Source organism: Podarcis pityusensis (assembly GCF_964106645.2).
Source record: "Podarcis pityusensis genome assembly, chromosome: 7".
Lineage (NCBI taxonomy): Eukaryota > Metazoa > Chordata > Lepidosauria > Squamata > Lacertidae > Podarcis > Podarcis pityusensis.
This window is the reverse complement of record NC_138031.1, coordinates 61,138,095-61,158,646: the sequence shown is the minus strand read 5'-3', so window position 1 is coordinate 61,158,646 and position 20,552 is coordinate 61,138,095. Positions and strand designations below refer to the sequence as shown.

Below are 20,552 nucleotides of genomic sequence, written 5' to 3'. Positions count from 1 at the left end.
GCTTCAGTTGAACAGCAAACACCTACCAAACAATGAATGCAGCTTGGTGGGCACAGTGTTTAATGTATGAATGAAGCTCCCTACCTTTTTTTATTTGTTAGGCTGCAAATGCCTTGCCAAAGCATTAGGAGTGATGTAGCCCACAAACACAAAAGGGGAGCTTTGAGATTGCTGTGGAATAGAGTAGGTGAAGCTGGGCAGGGGGAAGGCAGGGCTGCTGTACCTTTTAAGAGCCGTGAAAGAGATTTTTGCAGCAGGTGCACAGCCTTTCTCAGTCTTACACCATGGCAAGCTGTACCTGCCAAAATTCCCTCTTCTGGTACAGGAGACTTCCCTCCAGTGCACTTGGTCATCCTGTTAGACTGAGGGTCAAATATAGAAATGATTCTGCCATATACAGTAAGATAACAGACCCTCCAAGTGTCCCTATTTTCCAGGGACAGTCCCGGATTTACAGAAGCCATCCCAGTTTCTGATTTGATCCCAGAATGTCCTGCTTTTGCTTAGGATGTCCCTGTCTTCATAGGAGAAATGTTGAAGGGCATGGAGTTATGTGACCCCCAAGTCAAGGAAATAAGTAACTACAGTATACAATCTTTAGAAGATATCTGAAGGCAGCCCTGTATACAGAAGTTTTTTAAAATGTATAATGTTTTATTATGTTTTAATATATTTTGGAAGCCACTCAGAGTGGCTGGAGCAACCCAGTCAGATAGGCAGGGTAACAACAACAACAATGGAATAGAACATCCCTATTTTCATTAGAGAAATGTTGGAGAGTATGAGATAACATGAATGACTATATGTGAAGCAAAGAATTTTTCTAAAGGCAATTAAAAGAAGATACGTGTGTGTGTGAATAGAGTATTTTTTAATATATTTCTCCTCCCTCCATAATGTGTTAACATGGTGGTTAGCAAATCAGTAATTTCCAAAACACTCATGCACTGTATATGGAATCTAGAATGGAAACTGTGGATGAAGAAGTGAATGAATGCCAGACTAGTAATGTCGCTATCTAACATTTCAAGTTAGATGCAGGGTGATATTTAAGTACTGTGTGACATTCAAAAGCAGAACCATACACCTAACCTTATGATGATGCTCCTAATTTGAATACTGTGTTAAATAAATTCTTCTATCTACTTCATTCATTAGAGCCTTGAGTATAACTTAGGCCTGATTCAGACAATCTTTTCTGGTTTCCTAAATCATTATTTATGCATTTGTTAACCCCAGTTAAAAACAATTGTCTGAAACTGTGTACTAACTATGGTTTACTAACAATGGTTAATAGGCACTCACTAACCAATGTTTATAGTTGGTTTATAAACATTGGTTTCTGCGTAGCTTAGCATGATGTCTGAACCCAGACCTTGTTAAAGGTATGAAGCCACCAGAAAACCACCAGTAAAGAGTGGCTGAAAATTTATATTCCAGAGGGACATTTCCCCACTGCCCAGGATACACCATGGGAAACAGCACTGGAATTGCATAGCGGCTCTATGGCTAATGAAATATACTCAGAGTCGCAAAGTGATTTCATGCTCTTTATTCGGCTCATAGTGGTGAGGAGGAATGAATGAATGTCCCCTCAAAGTATCTGCTTTATATACATTATTTACACAATGGGCTGCACATGATTGGCTAATTCTGGAATTCTACTGTAAGCCAATCAGGTTGTGGATTCACTGATATCTGGAGCATGATTGGGTGGTTCCTGCCAACCAATCATACTGCTGCATTGTTCTAGGACCAATCATACTGCTGCATTCTGAATCCTATTGTTGCAGAACGGTGCAGAGGCAGTCCTCAAACTCCTCTGGTGTGGGCCCGGCAATCAACACATCATCGAAGAAGGGGATGACTCCAGGAATCCCTTTAAGGAGAGAGTCCATTAGATTCTGGAATATGCCTGGTGCCACACTGACACCGAATTGCAGCCGCTTTACCCTGAACGCTCCTCTGTGCGTCACAATCGTCTGTGCCTCTGCTGTGGCCTCATCTACTGGCAGCTGTTGATATGCTTGGGCCAAGTCCAGCTTGCCAAAAATTTTCGACCCAGCCAGGGTGGCAAGGACATGGCTGACCACTGGCACTGGGTATGCATGGGCTGTGAGGGCCTTGTTTATGGTACATTTTGTAGTCTGCGCAGATGCGGACCGAACCATTAGGCTTGACGGGTGTGACGATTGGGGTTTCCCAGGGGGCATTAGGCACCGGCTCCAGCACTCCTTGCTCCACGAGCCGGTCCAATTCCTCGTCTATACGGGGTTTCAGGGCGAACGGGACCCGGCGGGCCTTGAGCCTGACCGGTTGTACTGCGGGGTCAAGCTGTAGGGCAATGGGGGGGCCCCGTATACTGTCCCAATTTCCCATCGAACCCCCCAGAAATTCCTTGCATATGGCGTCCACGTCCACTTGTAAGCTAGTGTGGTTCACCCCGGTGACGGCTAGCCCCAGTGGTCCAAACCATGCCAATCCCAGTAAGCTAATGTAGGGGCCCTTGACCACAAGCAAGTCCAGTTGCCGCGTCCGCCCTCGGTATTGCACCCTGAAGGTCCCCACCCCCATTGTGGGGACCTTACGTTTCTGGAAGTCCCGGAGGGTGAATGGGGCCGGCCTGAGTTTGGGACCCCCAGTAGGACACAGTTTCCTTAAGGTCCTTGCCGAGATTATGGATAGAGTTGAACCCGTGTCAAGCTCCATGCGGCATGGGGCCCCCTCTATCTGTACCTCTACATAAATTTTCTCTATGTTGGGGTGGGGCAACTGGTATACCTGGAAGTCCGTGAGCTCCGTCGAGTTGCCTTGGTGCGTTGGGCCCCAGGACCTGGGGCTCTTGGATTGGTCATCTGATGCCTGGCGTCGGGTGGGCCGAGCCCGACACACCCGGGCGATGTGTCCCGATTTTCTGCACTGCCTTTACTCTGCGATGCGGAAACGGCAGGTCCTCCTCTCGTGACTCTCCCCGCAGCTTGCGCAGTTCCCTTCTTCTCGTCGAGGCAGCTGTGGTATGTGGGCTGCTAGAGTGCGCTGCTGTACTCGGTGCACCTCCTCCCTGTCGGATCCTGAGTCGTTGGTGAGGTCTTCGTGGTGGACCCTCGGTTGGGACGGCAGGCTCGGCCGTGCCTCTTGCGTCGACCTCTCGGCAGCTTCTGTTGCCAGGGCCTCCTCCAGAGCGACCTGGAACGTTAGGTCCTTCTTAGCGTAGAGGCGTCGTTGCAGCTTCTCATCCTTCAGGCCACCGACGAGGCGGTCACGAAGCATGTTCTCCAGCTCTGAGAAGTTGCAGAACCGGGCGGCTTGGCGGAGAGATATCACAAACCCAGTTATGGTTTCCCCAGGGGCTTTCCGCTTTGTGTAGAAGGCATTTCGACGAGCCACCACTGAGGGCTGCGGCGAAAAGTGCCCCTTCAGCTGTTCCATTATTGTTTTGTATGGAACAGTAGCAACGTCTTCAGGCGCAAGGAGAGCCCGGGCGATTTCAAACGTCTCCTCTCCGCAGACGCTGAAGAGTATCGCCCTCTTCTTGGAGTCTTCTTCGTCGGTGACCCCTTTGGCTTCTAGAAGGAAGGTGAAACGGGAGGCATACGCTTCCCAGTCTCCAGATGCTGGGTTGAACTGCGAGAAGCTGCTGTCGGTTGCCATTCTGAGTTCCTTGTGTCCCGGAGCTGAAGCCTGGATACACAGTGCGAGGCAGCGGTGCAGCAGGTGGCGGTGCTGTGGTGCTGTGTGTGGCAGTCAGCTCAGCGGGATCCCATCCTCGTCGCCAGTGAAATATACTCAGAGTCGCAAAGTGATTTCATGCTCTTTATTCAGCTCATAGTGGTGAGGAGGAATGAATGAATGTCCCCTCAAAGTATCTGCTTTATATACATTATTTACACAATGGGCTGCACATGATTGGCTAATTCTGGAATTCTACTGTAAGCCAATCAGGTTGTGGATTCACTTCTATCTGGAGCATGATTGGGTGGTTCCTGCCAACCAATCATACTGCTGCATTGTTCTAGGACCAATCATACTGCTGCATTCTGAATCCTATTGTTCCAGGACCAATCAGACTGCTGCAGTTTGGATCCTATTCAACTCAGTACATAACAGCTAATTTTGGATTTTAATTATTTAGATCTTCCACCACCCTGTTGCACACCACATGATTATAATTTTCTCCCTTCTCAGAAATATTCTACTTCTTTCCTCTTCTCATTTCCCTTCAGACCAGTAAGATATAAAGTTGGCTACTAATCTGCAATGTGATCTGATTTTTGTTCATTTTGTTCATTTATTTTTATAGTTGCAATATTCCTTAAAGAGATGTTACTCTGTTCCTTTCTACTCAGAAGTAAGCTTCACTGAGTTCACTTGGGCTCAGGCTCCCTCCCAAGTAGGTGTATAAAGGATTATCATGTGAAACTGTTTTTTGCACTTCCTGCTCTTGTAATTCAGACGTGGGTTGGGGAGGAATTGATTACAATGTACATCTGATTTTAAAAGTGGCTCTCTTCTTAATTTTGCTAATGAAAGCAGGAGTGACACATCTCAGACTAAAATGGGTTCTATCCTTCCTTGTGAAAACTGTTACCATAAAGCACCAATGCTGCAGCAAGCAAAGGCTTTAGCAGCTCAGCCAGCTGCTTGTGGCTGGAAAGCCAGACAGGATGTTTGTGACTGTTGCCATGGGAACAAAGGGGCAGTCCATTCTGTACTGAGCACCGGATGTTAGCTCAGTGTGTGTGTGTGTCATATGACCCGTACTGGATGTACTTGGGAGGAGTTTTTCTTCTTGCTGTTGTTGAGTGCAGACATGATTCTCTGTACTGATGTAAGAGGCAGAAATAAATGATGTAAATAGTTTTCTGTCTGCTTCTTTCCCCTCCCTGGGGACACCAAAGGGGAGAGAGGAAGAACGGTGTGTTCCTCTCATACATCTGAGAAGAATCGCCGGACCTCGCCTGCTTATCAGCAGAGGTTGGGAGACGCGGGGAGGTCGACAGGAATATCTGCCGGTGCCTACGCTTGTGGCACATTCCTCTGACCCAGGCAGAATTCCAACAGTGGCAGCCTTCGGATGGTTGCGATTCATCGGACATCTGCATGAGAGGCTGGTGGATTGTCCTCCTCTGCTCCAAGGAGGAAGAGAAGCGTCTGAAAGATGCCAGAGGCTCCACAGACAGCTGGTGGAAAGAAGAGGTGTTTTCCAAGCAACAAAGTTCAAGGTATGCTGCATTTCGGGCTAAAAGTGTGAACGCAGGAAGATTAATTCCCTGGTTCACGGAGCTGCGTTTCAAAGAAAACAAAAGCTCCGGAGGAAGAGGCCTGCAGCTTGAAGGCTGAAGCCTGCATTCCACAAATTTTTGTGGTAGATAAGGAGTCCCATTGAAATGCATTGTTGCTAGGTAACGGAAAGTTGGAAAGTTACTGGCAAAGGGGCTGGACTCTGAGTGTGAGCCTGGGAAAGCGAAACAAAACCAGAGAATGTTTTGGCTACAAGGTTTACGTGCTCTTGGAAGGGACTTTTCAATAGCAGCCTGAGTTTAGCTGCCAGGTGCAAAGAGCGTAAACAATTTGCAGCTTGCTGCGTGAGAAAGGAAAAAAACGACTGTTGGATTTTACAGTTTGTTTGACATTGTGAGCTGGAGGCTTGGCTTCAAGATGGATGCCAAGAAAGGAGCTTTGCCTTGCCCACCTCCCTTAACCAATGACAATTATTCATCTTGGTCTGTAAAGATGAAGGCCCTGCTGCAGAATCAGAGGCTTTTTGATGTAATTGAAAACCCCATCCCTGCAGCACCAACCAGAGGTTGGGAGTCACAGAATGTAAGGGCCAGGACTGCTATAATTCTGTGTGTCTCAGATGATCAGTTGGTGCATGTTCAGCATTTAGAAAATGCGAAAGAGGTTTGGGACACGCTGCGTACAACGCATCAGAGAGATGCTGGTTCTTCAGCGTTGCTGTATTTTGAGAAATTGACCAATCTGAGACTTGCGCCTGATGGAGATGTTCAAGCGCACCTGACAGAAATGAAGTTTCTGCGTCAACAGATGGTGGAACGCAATTTCCGTCTTCAGGAGGAAGTGTTTTGCTTCATGATGATAAACAGCCTTAGCCGCACCTACAAGGTTGTTGCCAGTCAGCTTGGTTCCCTACCGGCCGCGCAGCTGACCGCGGAGAGAGTTTGTGCTGTGGTCCTGAATGAACACGACAGACTTGCTGCACTGGAAGAAAAAGACAGGGGGAGGGAAGAACAGAGTTCTAATTCCCCCACTGATAATGCTACTGGAGAGCATGGTGTAGCATTGAGTGCTGTCCGATGCTACAATTGTGGACAGACTGGGCATCTACAGCGAAACTGTAAGAAGCCGCGCCAGTCAAGAGGAGCAAAGAACAGCTCTACGAAGCCTCAGGCGTCAGGCAAAAGCCGTACCAAGTGCCAGGTGAAACCTGCAAAGGCTATGATGGCGAAAGGAACCACGCCAGATGTTGGGAACTCGTTCATAATTGACACGGGCGCAACGGTTCACATGTGCCCACACAGAGGACTGTTTTCGACGTTGAAGAAGCAAAGCTTCACTGTGAAACAGGCCAACGGTCAGGAGTTGGAAGCGACTGGAATTGGGACTGTGTATCTTGAGAGTCTGAACTTGACTATAAGCAATGTTTACCTGGTTCCAGAACTGAAATTTAATCTGCTGAGCGTGTCGCAGATTGCAAAGAAAGGACTGAAACTGTCCTATGATGCTAAAAGCTGCAAGATCTACAAAGATGGAGAACTGTTTCTTACTGCCAAAGAGAAAGATGGACTGTATTTGTTGACTTTTGATCAAAGTGATTACATGAAATGTAATTCTTCTGTTTCTAACGAAATCTCTCTCGCAGGTGTGACCAGTCTGAGCACCAGGAAGGTGACTAAGACGAAGAAGGTCGACAGAGCATTTCAGCGGGTGTATGCTGATGTGATTGGTCCTCTAGAACCATCTAGAGGCGGTGCACGATATTACCTTTTGTGTGTGGATTGTTTCACTAATTATTCTTGGGTTTATATGATGGAGAAACCGCAAGAAACTTTAGAAAAGTTTCAGGAGTTTTGTGACAAGGTTAAAAGTATGCATGATGCTAACATTGATTGTCTTTTCACAGATGACAAACAAGTTTTTCTGTTACAGAAGTTTCAGAAGTTCCTGGATGGAAAAGGGATAGACCACAAAGTGGCTGTTTCGACCGAAGCGTGGAACAGGGGGGTCTGTGTAAAAGTGAACAAAGAGTTGCAAAAGGGGATGAATGCGCAATTGCTGAGTTCACATTTGCCACATGAATATTGGGCCGAATCGCTAGCGTCCTATCTTCATGTGTGGTTGAGAAAGGTCTCAACAGAGTTGGGATGTTCTCCTTTTGAGAAGCTGTTCAATAGAAAACCTTCTGTTGCCTATTTTAAGGTTTTCGGGTCTCATGTGAGAACAGAAGCTCCAGGTGGTGTAAAGAATGCCAGAGGCATTTTTGTAGGTTATGAAAAGGGTCTCTACAGAGTAATTTTGTCTGAATCTGGTCAGGTGATTCTCACAAAGTTCCTAGAGAGTGCTCCAGAGCGAGAGCGGGTTGTAGTACAGACATTTCCCACAGGTGACGATTCAGATGATGATGAAGAGTTTGATCTTATTGAGTTCAGTAGTACTGATGATGACAGCGATAGCTCAGACAGCTCAGTTGTCACAGTCATTGAGAGAAAATCTCACACAATGGATAGACCTTCACAGATGAAGGAAGAACCACTGATTGCTACTGGTTCTCAACAGAGTCTAAAGGTTGAACCAGTGAGCACAGAGGATCAGAACCTCTTACGTAGGTCTGAGAGAGCAACGAAGGGTGTACCACCCAAGAGGTATTCAAAGGAGTTTGCTAACCTTGCATATGTTGCTATTGTAAACGACCAAGGACAGATTGAAGCTGTGTCTGAGTCAGAGACAAAGGCACAACAGAGAGTTGTTAACCGAGGTAATGCGAAGTCACACAACCAGAGAGGTACATTGGTTAAACCAGTGGCGGGTAGTTCCAAGGGTGGAACTGAAACAACAGGGGAATGTTATAAATATAACAACTGTTTGTTTTCTTCTCTGAATGACGCTTTGCTCGCAGCACACATTGATACTTTAGGGGGAGTATGTTACCATAAAGCACCAATGCTGCAGCAAGCAAAGGCTTTAGCAGCTCAGCCAGCTGCTTGTGGCTGGAAAGCCAGACAGGATGTTTGTGACTGTTGCCATGGGAACAAAGGGGCAGTCCATTCTGTACTGAGCACCGGATGTTAGCTCAGTGTGTGTGTGTGTCATATGACCCGTACTGGATGTACTTGGGAGGAGTTTTTCTTCTTGCTGTTGTTGAGTGCAGACATGATTCTCTGTACTGATGTAAGAGGCAGAAATAAATGATGTAAATAGTTTTCTGTCTGCTTCTTTCCCCTCCCTGGGGACACCAAAGGGGAGAGAGGAAGAACGGTGTGTTCCTCTCATACATCTGAGAAGAATCGCCGGACCTCGCCTGCTTATCAGCAGAGGTTGGGAGACGCGGGGAGGTCGACAGGAATATCTGCCGGTGCCTACGCTTGTGCCGGGACCTCTGCTTTTTCCTTGCACAGCAGATGGTAGGATAAGTCTATAAATCTACCCTGTTTTTGGCTTTCAGATGTTGGCAAGATACATGCAAAATTGCTTCTGATTTTTGTTTCAGGGCTGGTTAGCTGGAGCAAAACATATTCCATGCTGTTCTATTACCACAAGGCCTAAGGAATTGAGACTGTTTGGCTCAGAGGACAAATGAAATGAATCCATCTTTTATAAGCAACTTGGCTCCCCCACCCCACCCTTTTGGGCTGTGTGACACAAACTGGGTCCAGTGCCAAGTCCCAAGTTTAAATTTGGGTTTAACTTGTTTTAAAACAACCCCACTGCTGTGTGACAGTAAATCACTGTGAATAGTGTAGCAGCTGAAACTTAATGGGATTACGTAGTATTGCAGCCCCCACTGAATAAACAAGACAGGGAGGCTGTGAAGGGCACCAAAACTGGTTTGCATGTTGTCAGCTGTACGATGTCACAGACCATTTGGGCTGCTTTAAGATTGTTGACACTACTAGTCTTAGAATTCCTCAGAAAGAGGATCCACTCCTTGTTTTCTCTTGTACATTTATTGAATCTGATTAAGCAGATTCAATGTCCTGCAATTTTAGTTTAGGTGTGCTCTTGTACTACTTTTATCTTCCACACTGTGTTAATTGCTCATCAGCAGTGCATGTTTTAATTTCAAAGGCCATTTAATTTTCTAGGTGCTCTAGCTGGCCCACATAAATGGTAATTAATTAGGCTCACGGGGATGGTATCAGGGGTCACTGAGCATGTTCAGTGTGTCCTCTGTTGCCATAATAGGGTGTGCAGCCGTGGGGCGGGGGACAAGAGGGAGCAATATTCCTTAACTGAAGGGAACTTTGTGGGCTGTGCATGAAATGTCATAGGATAGATCAAAGACTCTCTGCAGGGAGCAGGAAAGAATAGCTGCATTGTATATGAGACAGAACAGTAAATGGGGATTCTTAAGCCGGGCTCTCTGGAGCCCTGCATAGTTGTGAAATTCGCTTTAGTGCTGGTTCTGGAGTATATCTTATTAATTTTCACATTAACATCAGGTAATCAATCATAATAACAGCAGCACTTTCAGTTGAGCCCAGAAACAGACTTGCTACTTTAGACAAACAAATCCTTACATTTTAGGAGGAATCTCCATACTTTGGGACACACTGTCTTTTCATTATACTGACTGATTGCAGAAATTTAATAATTCAGCTACAGAGTAGCTCAGAGTAGCATTCAAGTTTAAATACAATAAGGTCTCATTCCATAAAATATTGAAATAAGCAAAAATTGAGGCTGTCATAAAATGAGAACTATACTCTCAATCGGTCCAAAAATTCTTTAAATGCCTGGGGAAATGAAAAGGTCTAGAATCACGACTCCACATATCAGAAGGCCTCATCTCCAGCCACCTACAAAGGTTGCCCCATATAAAGTGCATAACAGAACTCCAAACGGGATGTTATCAGATCACGGATCACTTCGTTTTATGTTACGGTTTATTTATACACCACTCTCTGGAACAAAGGCTCCCAGAATATTAATACAAAGGAAACTTATACAATAAAAGTACAATCAATACAACCAATCAATCCATCAAAACAATATAAAATAGCAAAATTGCTAAATACTTGCTATGAATACACTGGATATACACTGGTGAGCTGCATTCATGCTCTTATCACATTCCTCACTTAAAGGCTAGGTTAATTTACATCCCTGTTCCCTCTGCACCTCTCAAGACTCTCAGCAGTCACCCAGGGAATTGCCTTTGCCCTCATTACACCTCAAAGGGGTGATCTAAAGGGCAATCCCACCTAGTGAGGTCCAGCAGGTGGCTAAAAGAGAAAGACCCTCTTTCTTTTCTGGGCTGACCAGGTGAGGCTGGCGCACTAGGGGTTACCTAGTGCCCATGGCAGCCTCCCAATAAAAAGGCCCTACCCTGGGAAAGCAACTACAGCTGTGGCAAATTTCTTACTCTTGTTCTTTATGGGTGGAACTAGCTGCCCAAGCCTCCTGGTTTCTGCAACAGGCTGCTCTTCTCCATTTGTAGCAGAAAGCACTGGGAGGTGAATGTAGGTATTCACCTCCCAGCCACCAATAGTGTTTTTACTGCTACATGCCTGCTACGACCAGGCTATCTCTGTCTAGGAGGGGCCACAGCTAGTCTACCAGTCTACCAGGAGGACAGTACATGCTATGGAAGGCAATATGAACCCCTGGTTTGGATCTAATGTTGGACCATTTGTTGGTTTTGAGCGATTTGTTGTTCTTAAATACACTTATGGGGAGGGGGATCTAAAACAGCCTTTGTTGTCGAGGGCTGATGGAAGATGTAGTTGAAAACATCTGGAGGGCACCAACTTTGTGAAGGCTGAATGAGATGATGTCATACATGGTCATGTTAGTGACAGTTCATTATCAAAACTAATTTCAGTATAGGAGATCGGCAGATACACCAACCATGAAATAATGGGAACAAATTTATGAATATGCTACAATGACAAAATTGGACACAGAAAAATGTATATTTTGCAAGTTGAACTCTATTTTAAAAAAAGTCAAATTGTGGTGCAATGTGTGTTTAATGTTTTCAATATGTGTCAGATTCAAGGTACTGCGTGTGTATTTAAATGAAATGCTTCATTGTCTTCTTTGAGATTGGGAACAAAGTTTGTCTTGGCAGGACTGCCTAGCAACATTATAATTTCTCTTTCTTTCTAGTAGAAACTGATTTAACAAACTTGCTTTTTTTAATGTAGTTTTGCAAATTGTGAATATAAACAGAACAAGGCAATGTTTTACAAACAGGCCCAGAAACCAAGTGAAGCTTAACATTTTAATATGAATTTAACATAAATGTTCAGCTTCAGGTTTTGTGAGGTTAATTTGGTATTCAAAACCCAACATCTGAATTGTATCCACAAGGCTCAGTATTTGTATTTGGATTCAAATTCAACCGTTTCCTCTTAAGTTGTACCATCTTTAACTTCAGCGCTAGTTCTGCCCCCACTTTATTCCAATTCCCAGTTAAATGACAAAATTCTGATTGTTCTACTAAACTATTATCGGAATGCAGTGATCATTTCACATATTTCACAGGAGCTTGATGAAAACACCAGGAATTCAGACTGGAAAGAAAAATAAGTTTTGAGGACTACTTGAAGCTGATTGGCATCAGGGTTCATGTAGGTTGGAGCTAGCCACCTAAAGAAGGTCAGCAATATCTGGCACTCTTGTTGTCACTGTTTAACTGCATCCTGTTAAAACCCTATCAGCTATGAAAAGAGGTGCTGTAGAATAGTGTACTTTATGTTAACTGTTATCAGGCTTTTTCAGAAACCACACTGATTTGAATCAGTGACACTTTTGTGAATGTTTTATGGGTGCAGAAGTCTGCAAATCTCTAATGGTAATTTGGGAATGATATACATCAGTATTATTCTACACATTAAATCAAATCGCTGTGTGTGTCTTGCCAATTAGCACACAAGTGATGCTGTAATGGGTATTATTTTATGTTTTTGAATGCAGTTCTGCAGATGAAGAGTATTAACCTTTTCAGGGGCTGGGTAGACAGAGGAGATTGCTTTCTTGCTTTGCTTTCGTCTGAGGACAGAGATGTAAGGAGTTACGGTAGGTTTCCTATATCCACCAAGCTCTGTGGGAGTAATTTTAAGTCCCAGAGGATTTGAACTGGCATGCCTTGCAATACTTCCCAAGGTTGCATCACTTCTAGCAAGTTTTTCAAGTTCTTCTCTGTGGTATCTGAGATGCTTATTAATAAGTAATCCTAATGGCAAGCTAGAGGCAACCAGTTTAATAGGAGAAAAATATTGAACAGCATGGTTGTATTATCATTAACTAGGAGCAGTGATGCAAACAATAAACAAGGAATGGGTTATATTTCTCTGTTGCATCTCAGTAACTTGGTCTCTGCCAAGTGTGTTTATATGCTGCATGGACCATTCAAAAATTTACATGAAGAAAAACAGGCCTGAGAATCCAATATAAAATAAGAAAAGTTTTATCCAAGGATTTGTGCATTGGTTTGGATGCCATTTTTGGATCCCATCCAAGCTTGTGGTTTGCTATCTGTAAAACTGCATTATTTTGTAGAAGGAACTGCTGAAGTGGTCAAACCAGTTTCTTTGTTGGATTATTCTTTGTGGGGGTCATTCTTTGTTACTATGTTAAGCATTTTTTTTTATACAGTATATTGTAAACATTCATGCATGGCTATATCATCAAAAGGTGACATTTGTGAAAGAATTATCATAGACCTAATACCACATATAGTGCTTCAGCTAATTTCCAGTGCAATACTTTTAAATGGAATCAGTTCACCCATTAATTTGCTAGTAACCATAACATTTGTAAGCCGGTCAGATGTTTGAATGCTGCTGCCCAAAGCTGTAGCAAGTGAATGTATGCATGTATGTATGTATTAAGTAGTGGGTTGACAAAGCAGACGACACAGAGATTTCTCCAAGTAGTTCTTTATAAGTAAGCTGGAACTGAACTGAACAGCTCAGCCGGCCTGCTTTTATAGGCAGCCGGTTGTCAACATTGTAACAACAACAGCCCAGGGTTTCCTGCCTAAATTAACTGATGTGGACCTGAGTGAAAAGTATATACACAATATCCCCTGGTAGCCAGGGTGAGCGCTTCAATACACAACAGTATGTATGTGAGAAGGTAGCAGGTGAGAAAGAAGCAGAAAGAGAAACATTAAAACATGTCTTCTTCAAGCAATTTCAAGATTGTCCTGCTCACATTTAGCCAATCTGGGATTTACAGTTCAGTCTTGTGCATGCTTATTCAGAAGTAATGATGCTTTCAGGTAGGAGTTTATTGTGGGATTGGCACTGCTTATGCATACAAGCTTTTTACAGCATCCACATTACATCATTAACATTAGAAAGCCAGCCCATATTCTCCCCTTTAATCCAGATTTCTGCAGAAAATCCAGCAGGTTAAGTTTGTTTGTGTGAATGTGTGTACTGTATTTGATATGTGTTGCAGACTTCTAAACTGCTTAGACATCTACTTTGGCATTAGGTGGTATATAAATTTCATAATAGTAAAGGTAGTTAAAAATAATAACCTGTTGCTAATTTCTTGTTGGCAACATCTGAACCATTTCCAGTATTCAGCCCCTATATAAAGTACCCTAATTCTCACTGAATTCAATGGTACTTATTTCCTAATCCCTTTCAAATGCATCTTGGATTCCATCCTTATTTATTGTGTGGATTTTCAGAGGATATTTTCTCCTCCAAATAGAAAATTGTGAAGGCATAGATACCATTAATTTATTACACTTTTATTCTCTTCTTCCAATGCGCTAAGGATAACGTGTGACATACATAGCCCCCCAGCCCAGCTTTTACCAAGGTCATTAAAGACCATGGCAGGATATAGACAAGTGTTTCAACAGGCATTTTGAAAAGGTGTATATGTGTACGGAAGGCTTGGAGATGTTTTATATTATTTACCCTCTCTGTGGTGACTCCTGTTTTAAGGTTTGTTTATGAAGGAGGTCTACAAGGGTTATCTCACCATGTGATCCATTTAATTGCAGGGGATGTTTGATTTACTGTCTAGGCTTAGGTGCAGATGGTTCTATTTGTCTTTTATCGATAAGGGTTCTCCAGTGATAACAGGTGCTCTCTAAAAAGCAGGCCTGTTGGTACATTCCCCACCCCCACCCCTTTCTGCAATATTTGTTTAGGGAAACAGAGCATTGCTGAATTCTCCCTATACAATGACTGTTCAGGATCCCTGCCCAGTAGAGGAGGGGACAGATGGTAAAACAGGCCCAGGGGTTCCAGTTTACAAGGGCTTCCTCAAATAGCACACGAAGAATGATACGGTAATAAAAAGCCAGCCACCTTGTGCCTTTGTCCTTCTTTGTAACTACCAATTAGCTGCAGTTTTATTGTCGCTGTCCATGGCTTACATGCTACACGAGCAACACCAATTTCTTTGTTATTGCTCTTGTAATGTTAGTAAAACTATTCCAGTGATTTGAGAACAAATCTGTAAATACTTCCCCGGGTCAAAAATTATTTCCCCCCTCCTCTTAATAGTGCCACGTTCTCATTCATTCTCTTCTTAATAAGAAACACATGAGTTCAGGTTAATTTACAGTCATGTACCAGTTTCCAGGGACGCGGGTGGCGCTGTGGTCTAAACCACAAAGCCTAGGGCTTGCTGATCAAAAGGTCAGTGGTTCGAATCCCACGATGGGGTAAGCTGCCGTTGCTTGGTCCCTGCTCCTGTCAACCTAGCAGTTCGAAAGCACGTCAAAGTGCAAGTAGATAAATAGGTACCGCTCCGGCGGGAAGGTAAACGGCGTTTCTGTGTGCTGCTCTGGTTCACCAGAAGCGGCTTAGTCATGCTGGCCATGTGACCCAGAAGCTGTACACCGGCTCCCTCGGCTAGTAAAGTGGGATGAGTGCCGCAACGCCAAGAGTCGGCCACGACTGGACCTAACGGTCAGGGGTCCCTTTACCTTTACCTTTACCTTTACCAGTTTCAAGCAGATAGCAATATGGAAATTTTTCATTTTCCATATGATTGTCTGTCTTGTTATTGCGAATGCATTGATTTCGGATCTGAAGCTAGGGTGGCCAGGGGCAAAACTGAACAGGGTTCCTACAGGCATCTGCTTCTGACAGGCATCTGGTTGGCCACCATGAGAACAGGATGCTGGACTTTGATGGGCCACAGGTCTGGTGCAGCAGGTCCCTTGTTTTGTATGTCACACTGGAGCCTACTATATGGCTCTGAATAGGCAAGCAGTGGCTATATCAATTAACTGAGGCTGTGCAGAGTCCTCTTCCCCCTAGCGCTGTAGCATCTATTGCCATCATGGCAACATGACTTCAAACTAGTTCATGGTCTTGGTTCTTTAATTGTAATAATGGAGTAGTTTTTTGGGGGTGGGGGTGGTAGCACTATTAAGCCTAGAGTCTAAAATTACTTGTGCACCCCTGACTGCAGCTCTCCTTACTAGCTCTCCGAACACTTTTTGTTCCCTGTATCTGCTTTGCACCAATGAGACAGGACAGTACTTACTCTGAAACTCGGGCGGGGGGGGGGGGAGAAATGCCCACACAAAACTTACATAAATCACCTTGACAATTTTCTGAAAGGCAATTGTTGTTGCAATCCCACTCCCCCCCTTCATTAATTCATTGAACACATGTGGCCATTTGTCTAAGCAGTTCTAATATTAGTTCTATATCTCAAATCATCTTACTGACGATTTACTCAAAGCGACAGTCAGTGGATATTTGTCAGGGTAACATTCTTTGATGTTGCCTATCAATGAAAGTAGCTTTGTCTGATGAGCCTGAAAAGCAATCTTACAGTTTGTCTGGCACATGATGAGGTTTTAAAAATATATATACCGTATGTATATATATATTTAAAAGCACTACTTCAAATCTGGAATTCAATTATTTATAAAATAATGTGTTGTTCACAGTTTGGAACTAGAGTAAGCCTGTTAATGAAGAAAAGTGTGAGGGTGGATGTCAGTCATCCATATGGGTTTCGGACTAGTAATTGATTGCTCAGGCCAAACTAGATACAATGGTGTGATGACGGACCTACCGGTATTTTGTTTAAACTTGGATCTGCCACAGTCATGCATATACCTTGTGTGTGTATATATATGCTGACTTCAACAACATAAGGAGTAAGTAAATGAAGTGTGTAAAACTTTCCCCACATTCATGGTTTATCCTCCCACATTCCACCTGCCAACCCCTCCACCGGTTGGTTTTCTCCAGCTGAGCTCCAAAACTAGAAGGAAACTGTGCTGGAAGAAAAGCATGGCCCATTCTTCTCATTTCCAATGTCTTCTGCCTGTATTCCTGCTGTTGCTTGTCCTTTATTCTGAGAAAGTGATGAAATCTTATTTGTTCACTAATGGCTGGACCCTTGTGGGGCTTCCTTCCTCTTAATCAGCAACAGGCTGTTTCTTTGGGGAATGTGCTAATATTTGCATCAGTCATATGCTCCGGGGACAGGGATGTTGCTATACAGAAACTTTCAAGTTATTAGATAAGTTTAGCTGCTGAGTATAACTACCTGTTTGAGGTTTATTTAATATTCATTTTGTAGAAAGGAAAGACACAGGGGTATAAAGTCCAGTGTTGGAAACATTATTGATATTTGGTACAGGGAGTTTTCAAGTTTACATCTTGCTTCCAGTGTCATCCCCACCCTGTTGTTGTTTTTCTTCCGCCAAGATTAGACTCCTGTAAAGTGAGTGTGTTGCTTATTCTGTAAAGGTGAGAGAAAGGAGACTCTGGAGAGCAGTGCAACAGAGGAACAGCTCTTCATTTGTGCTACTCTGTGCTATAGTTCAATTTTGCCTGCCATTTAACTGTTTAACATGAGCTCAAATGAGGAGCAAATGTAGCATGTACATGAGAGGAGTTTTCTTTGCTATATTTTAATATATTTCTATCTAAGCCTTGATATTAGGAACGTGTTCCAATTGTTTTGCTAAAAGACACCGCTTAATGATACCAAATAGGCTTTCCTGAAAGGGTCTGGAGATGTCATGAGGTGAGCAGTCTCGTGCTTAAATATACTGGAGGTGGTAGGGCAACAGTTCCCATTTCTCTGCACCTGCATGTCCCTTCCCCAATACGTATTGGGGCACACTGCTGCTGCTTTCCCCCTTCATTCTTCCTCTTCCTCCCCATTTCCTTGATTCATAACTAGGGCTTAAGGTCCAAGGTTGGTATGGAATTATTCTGGACAGCAAGGAAATGAAAGATTAAAGCACACTGATCCATGAGCAGTCAACCTTGTACTCTGTTACACTATGATATGAACTAGAAGCATAGAATCATAGAGCTGGAAGGGACCCTGAGGATCATCTAGTCCAACCCCCTGCAATGCAGCTGTCCCATATGGGGATCAGACCTGCAACCTTGGTGTTATCAGCACCACGTTCTAACCAATTGAGCTATCCAGTTGCCAGCTGTAGCAATTGAGCATGCACTTCACACCATTCCCAATGAAATGAACTCATGAAAGTTAAGGTCTGTTAGCTGTAGTTGTGTGTGGAGAGAGGAGAGCTTGGGGAGGAGGAGGAGGAGGAGGAAGGAAAGTGGTTATCAATCAATCATTCATTCCGGTTTGTCTGTAGTTTGTTTCATTGTACAAATGTTACCCCACACTCTCCAGTGCATTTTCCCATTACTTTTTGAGAAGTCCATTTTGCGGGATGGGGTGGGTGGGGGAGAAGACAGCAGGCTTGTTGCAGAAGCACTTAATTGACTTTAATTGTGCAAACCCTGAATTTGCCAGAATGTGATTGAATCCCACCCCAAAGCTGTGACATTCTGGAAGTGCCTGTGTTTTATGTATTAACTATGAAGAAGTACATGTTACTTCCAATGAGCACCAGAAACGCAGAATGAGGTTTGCTGAATCATTAAGACTGGTGCATTGTTGTTCTTTTGCTTTATATTTTCGCAGTAGCCCTGAAGAAGCCCTGGGCAGCATAGCTGCCACTTTTCTTTTACTTTTTTTCCTTCAAATTGGGAGCAGCTTTCATTTTTTGGGGTCAAGGTAGCTTTTGTAAAAAGGCACTGGATTAAAACAATGTCAAACCCTCATTTGGCCTATTCTGCCTAATATTTGTGCTGAGTTTTACTTTCTCTGAGGTCTGCTCTCTTGTTTTTCTTTCCCGCAACAGGCCTACTACACTGTGGAGACCTGCCAGGATAAGGCTTACCTCTCACTAAGATGTACTTTGCTGAATCCAATCACTCAGGTATGATGAGCCAGGCTTCCTGAGCATCAGAAAAGAGGCTTGAAAACAATGAAAATAAAGACAGATGGATATCTTTCAAGTTTATTAATATAAACATTCAGATTTAAATGTGACCACATTTTAAATGGAAACTAAAAGAAATGAAGCCTTAAAAACAACAACCCATAAATCATGAGATGGGGTTATTAGTGCGCCAAGGATCACCTAGTTTGTGGAAGTGACATGTGCTTGTAATGGCGGAGGAGGAATTCCAGGTGGATGGTGCCTGTTATTTTATCACCCCACATTTATGTAAACAAAGGGATGAAGCAGGCAAACTTAGTCAAGTGAATCTCTTCTTAATTACAGTTTGCCCACCTCTTCTTGCAGCAGTATTCCAGGAACTTCCAGCTCAGTTTTATAAATGGCTCATGTATCTGCAATGGCAGCAGAATTTTTGTCCTAATTTGCTCCCACATGAATAAACTGAAATGGACATCTCATCAGCACAAAGGATGCACCGTTTTGCATCTAGATTCTGCTCCCAAGAACATTTGTGCTGAGGTAGGGAAGAAAAAAAAAGAGAGAGCTAAAATCCCCAAGAAAAAGAAAACCGATGATACAGCAGCCTGAACGCAGTTGCTATTCAAAGATGCTTTCCCCATGTGCTGCACTTGCACACAATGCCAAAGTCACAGCTGATGCATGTTCTGTTTTATTTCTTTCGTGAATCGCACCCCAAGGTGATTTAACAATAAAAACATCAACAATAAAAATGTATATCCAAACAATTTCAAGTCCAGTACAGATGCAGACTGGGATAAAAAAAATCTTCACTATGAATGGCTGTCTGAAAATGGAAGGTCTTCAGTAGGGGACAGAAAGATAAGAGCCAGTGCCAGCCTGGCATGTTGTCTTGAATGTATATTTTACTTCATTTTTTAACAAGTTGCAGGCCACTTTTAAACTTTTGTATTAGCAGTGTATAAATGCCCATAAATAATAAAGAAGAAGACCATCTACAATGCTGTTTGCCTCTCTGGTCCCACTGCAGTAGAAATCTATCACTTTCTTCATACAAAGCCTGACTTCTACCTGTACATATTCTTACTTTCCATTGCCATAGCAAAGCAATATAAGACACACTTATACCACTCCCGTGGGTAGCCAGAAATTGCTCTATGTCAGGACCTCACACCTAGAACAGTATCCACCTCTCCGGTACATATGCTAAAATTTGACAGCTGGGGTTGTTAAACAATATGATGGTGAGCCCGTGCCTGGCAGGAAAATTTTTATTGCTGAACACCATCGCAAGCCAAACAGTTAACTGAATGTACATTCTCAGTCCCAGGCAAAGAGAAAAAAAACTGGGTGGTCCTGCTATATTTCTCCTAAGTCACCCAAGAGCACTCAGCTAGCAGGATTGTAGGGAAGGTGAGGTCAGTTTATTTTGAGAGAACCTATTTGAAAACTAATTTGTCAAATCCTGGCAGAGTGATTTAATGGTGAAACAAGAATAGCCCGCTAATGGCAAGTTTTAAAACATTTTCTAAATGCAATCGAAATTCACATATGTGAAGTTCTGGGCTGATAGGCCCTGTCAAGGGGAGATGAAATCTGCCAGGCCTTGCAAACTATGGCCCTGGGTCTACTGAGGGTGGGTGTGTGTGTGTGTGTGTGTGTGTGTGTGTGTGTGTGTGTGTAAGAAGGATAGAGTGCAAGGGGGACAGTATGAAGTGTTTTATTAAAAACCTTTCTTTCCTACCTTCATCGTTTCCAGTTCCAGGGGGATGGGGGTGGCTAGAGCATCTACAACATGGGTAGGCAAATTAAGGCCTGGGGGCTGGATCCGGCCCAATCGCCTTCTAAATCCAGCCCACAGACGGTCCAAGAATCAGCGTGTTTTTACATGAGTAGAATGTGTGTTTTTATTTAAAATGCACCTCTGGGTTATTTGTGGGGCGTAGGAATTCGTTCATTCCCCCCCCCCCAATATAGTCTGGCCCCCCCCAAGGTCTGAGGGACTGTGGACTGGCCCCCTGCTGAAAAAGTTTGCTGACCCCAGATCTGTCAGCATCGCCCTAGAGCCAGTGCACCAACTGGACTCTTGCACCTCAACCCCGACTGGGCTAGGCGAGCT

At 43.8% G+C, this 20,552-nt stretch overlaps 1 long non-coding RNA gene across 1 annotated transcript in view; it reads left to right on the top strand.

Annotated features, from left to right (window-relative positions):
- The window catches only part of LOC308482311, a 34,487-nt gene extending 15,053 nt beyond the window's left edge, over positions 1-19,434 (top strand). Inside the window, exons 2-5 of the long non-coding RNA XR_013989202.1 lie at positions 4,301-4,390; positions 11,728-11,841; positions 12,160-12,261; positions 18,353-19,434. This is a non-coding gene — a long non-coding RNA (uncharacterized lncRNA). The remainder of the gene's footprint in view (positions 1-4,300; positions 4,391-11,727; positions 11,842-12,159; positions 12,262-18,352) is intronic.
- The last annotated feature ends 1,118 nt before the right edge of the window (positions 19,435-20,552 follow it).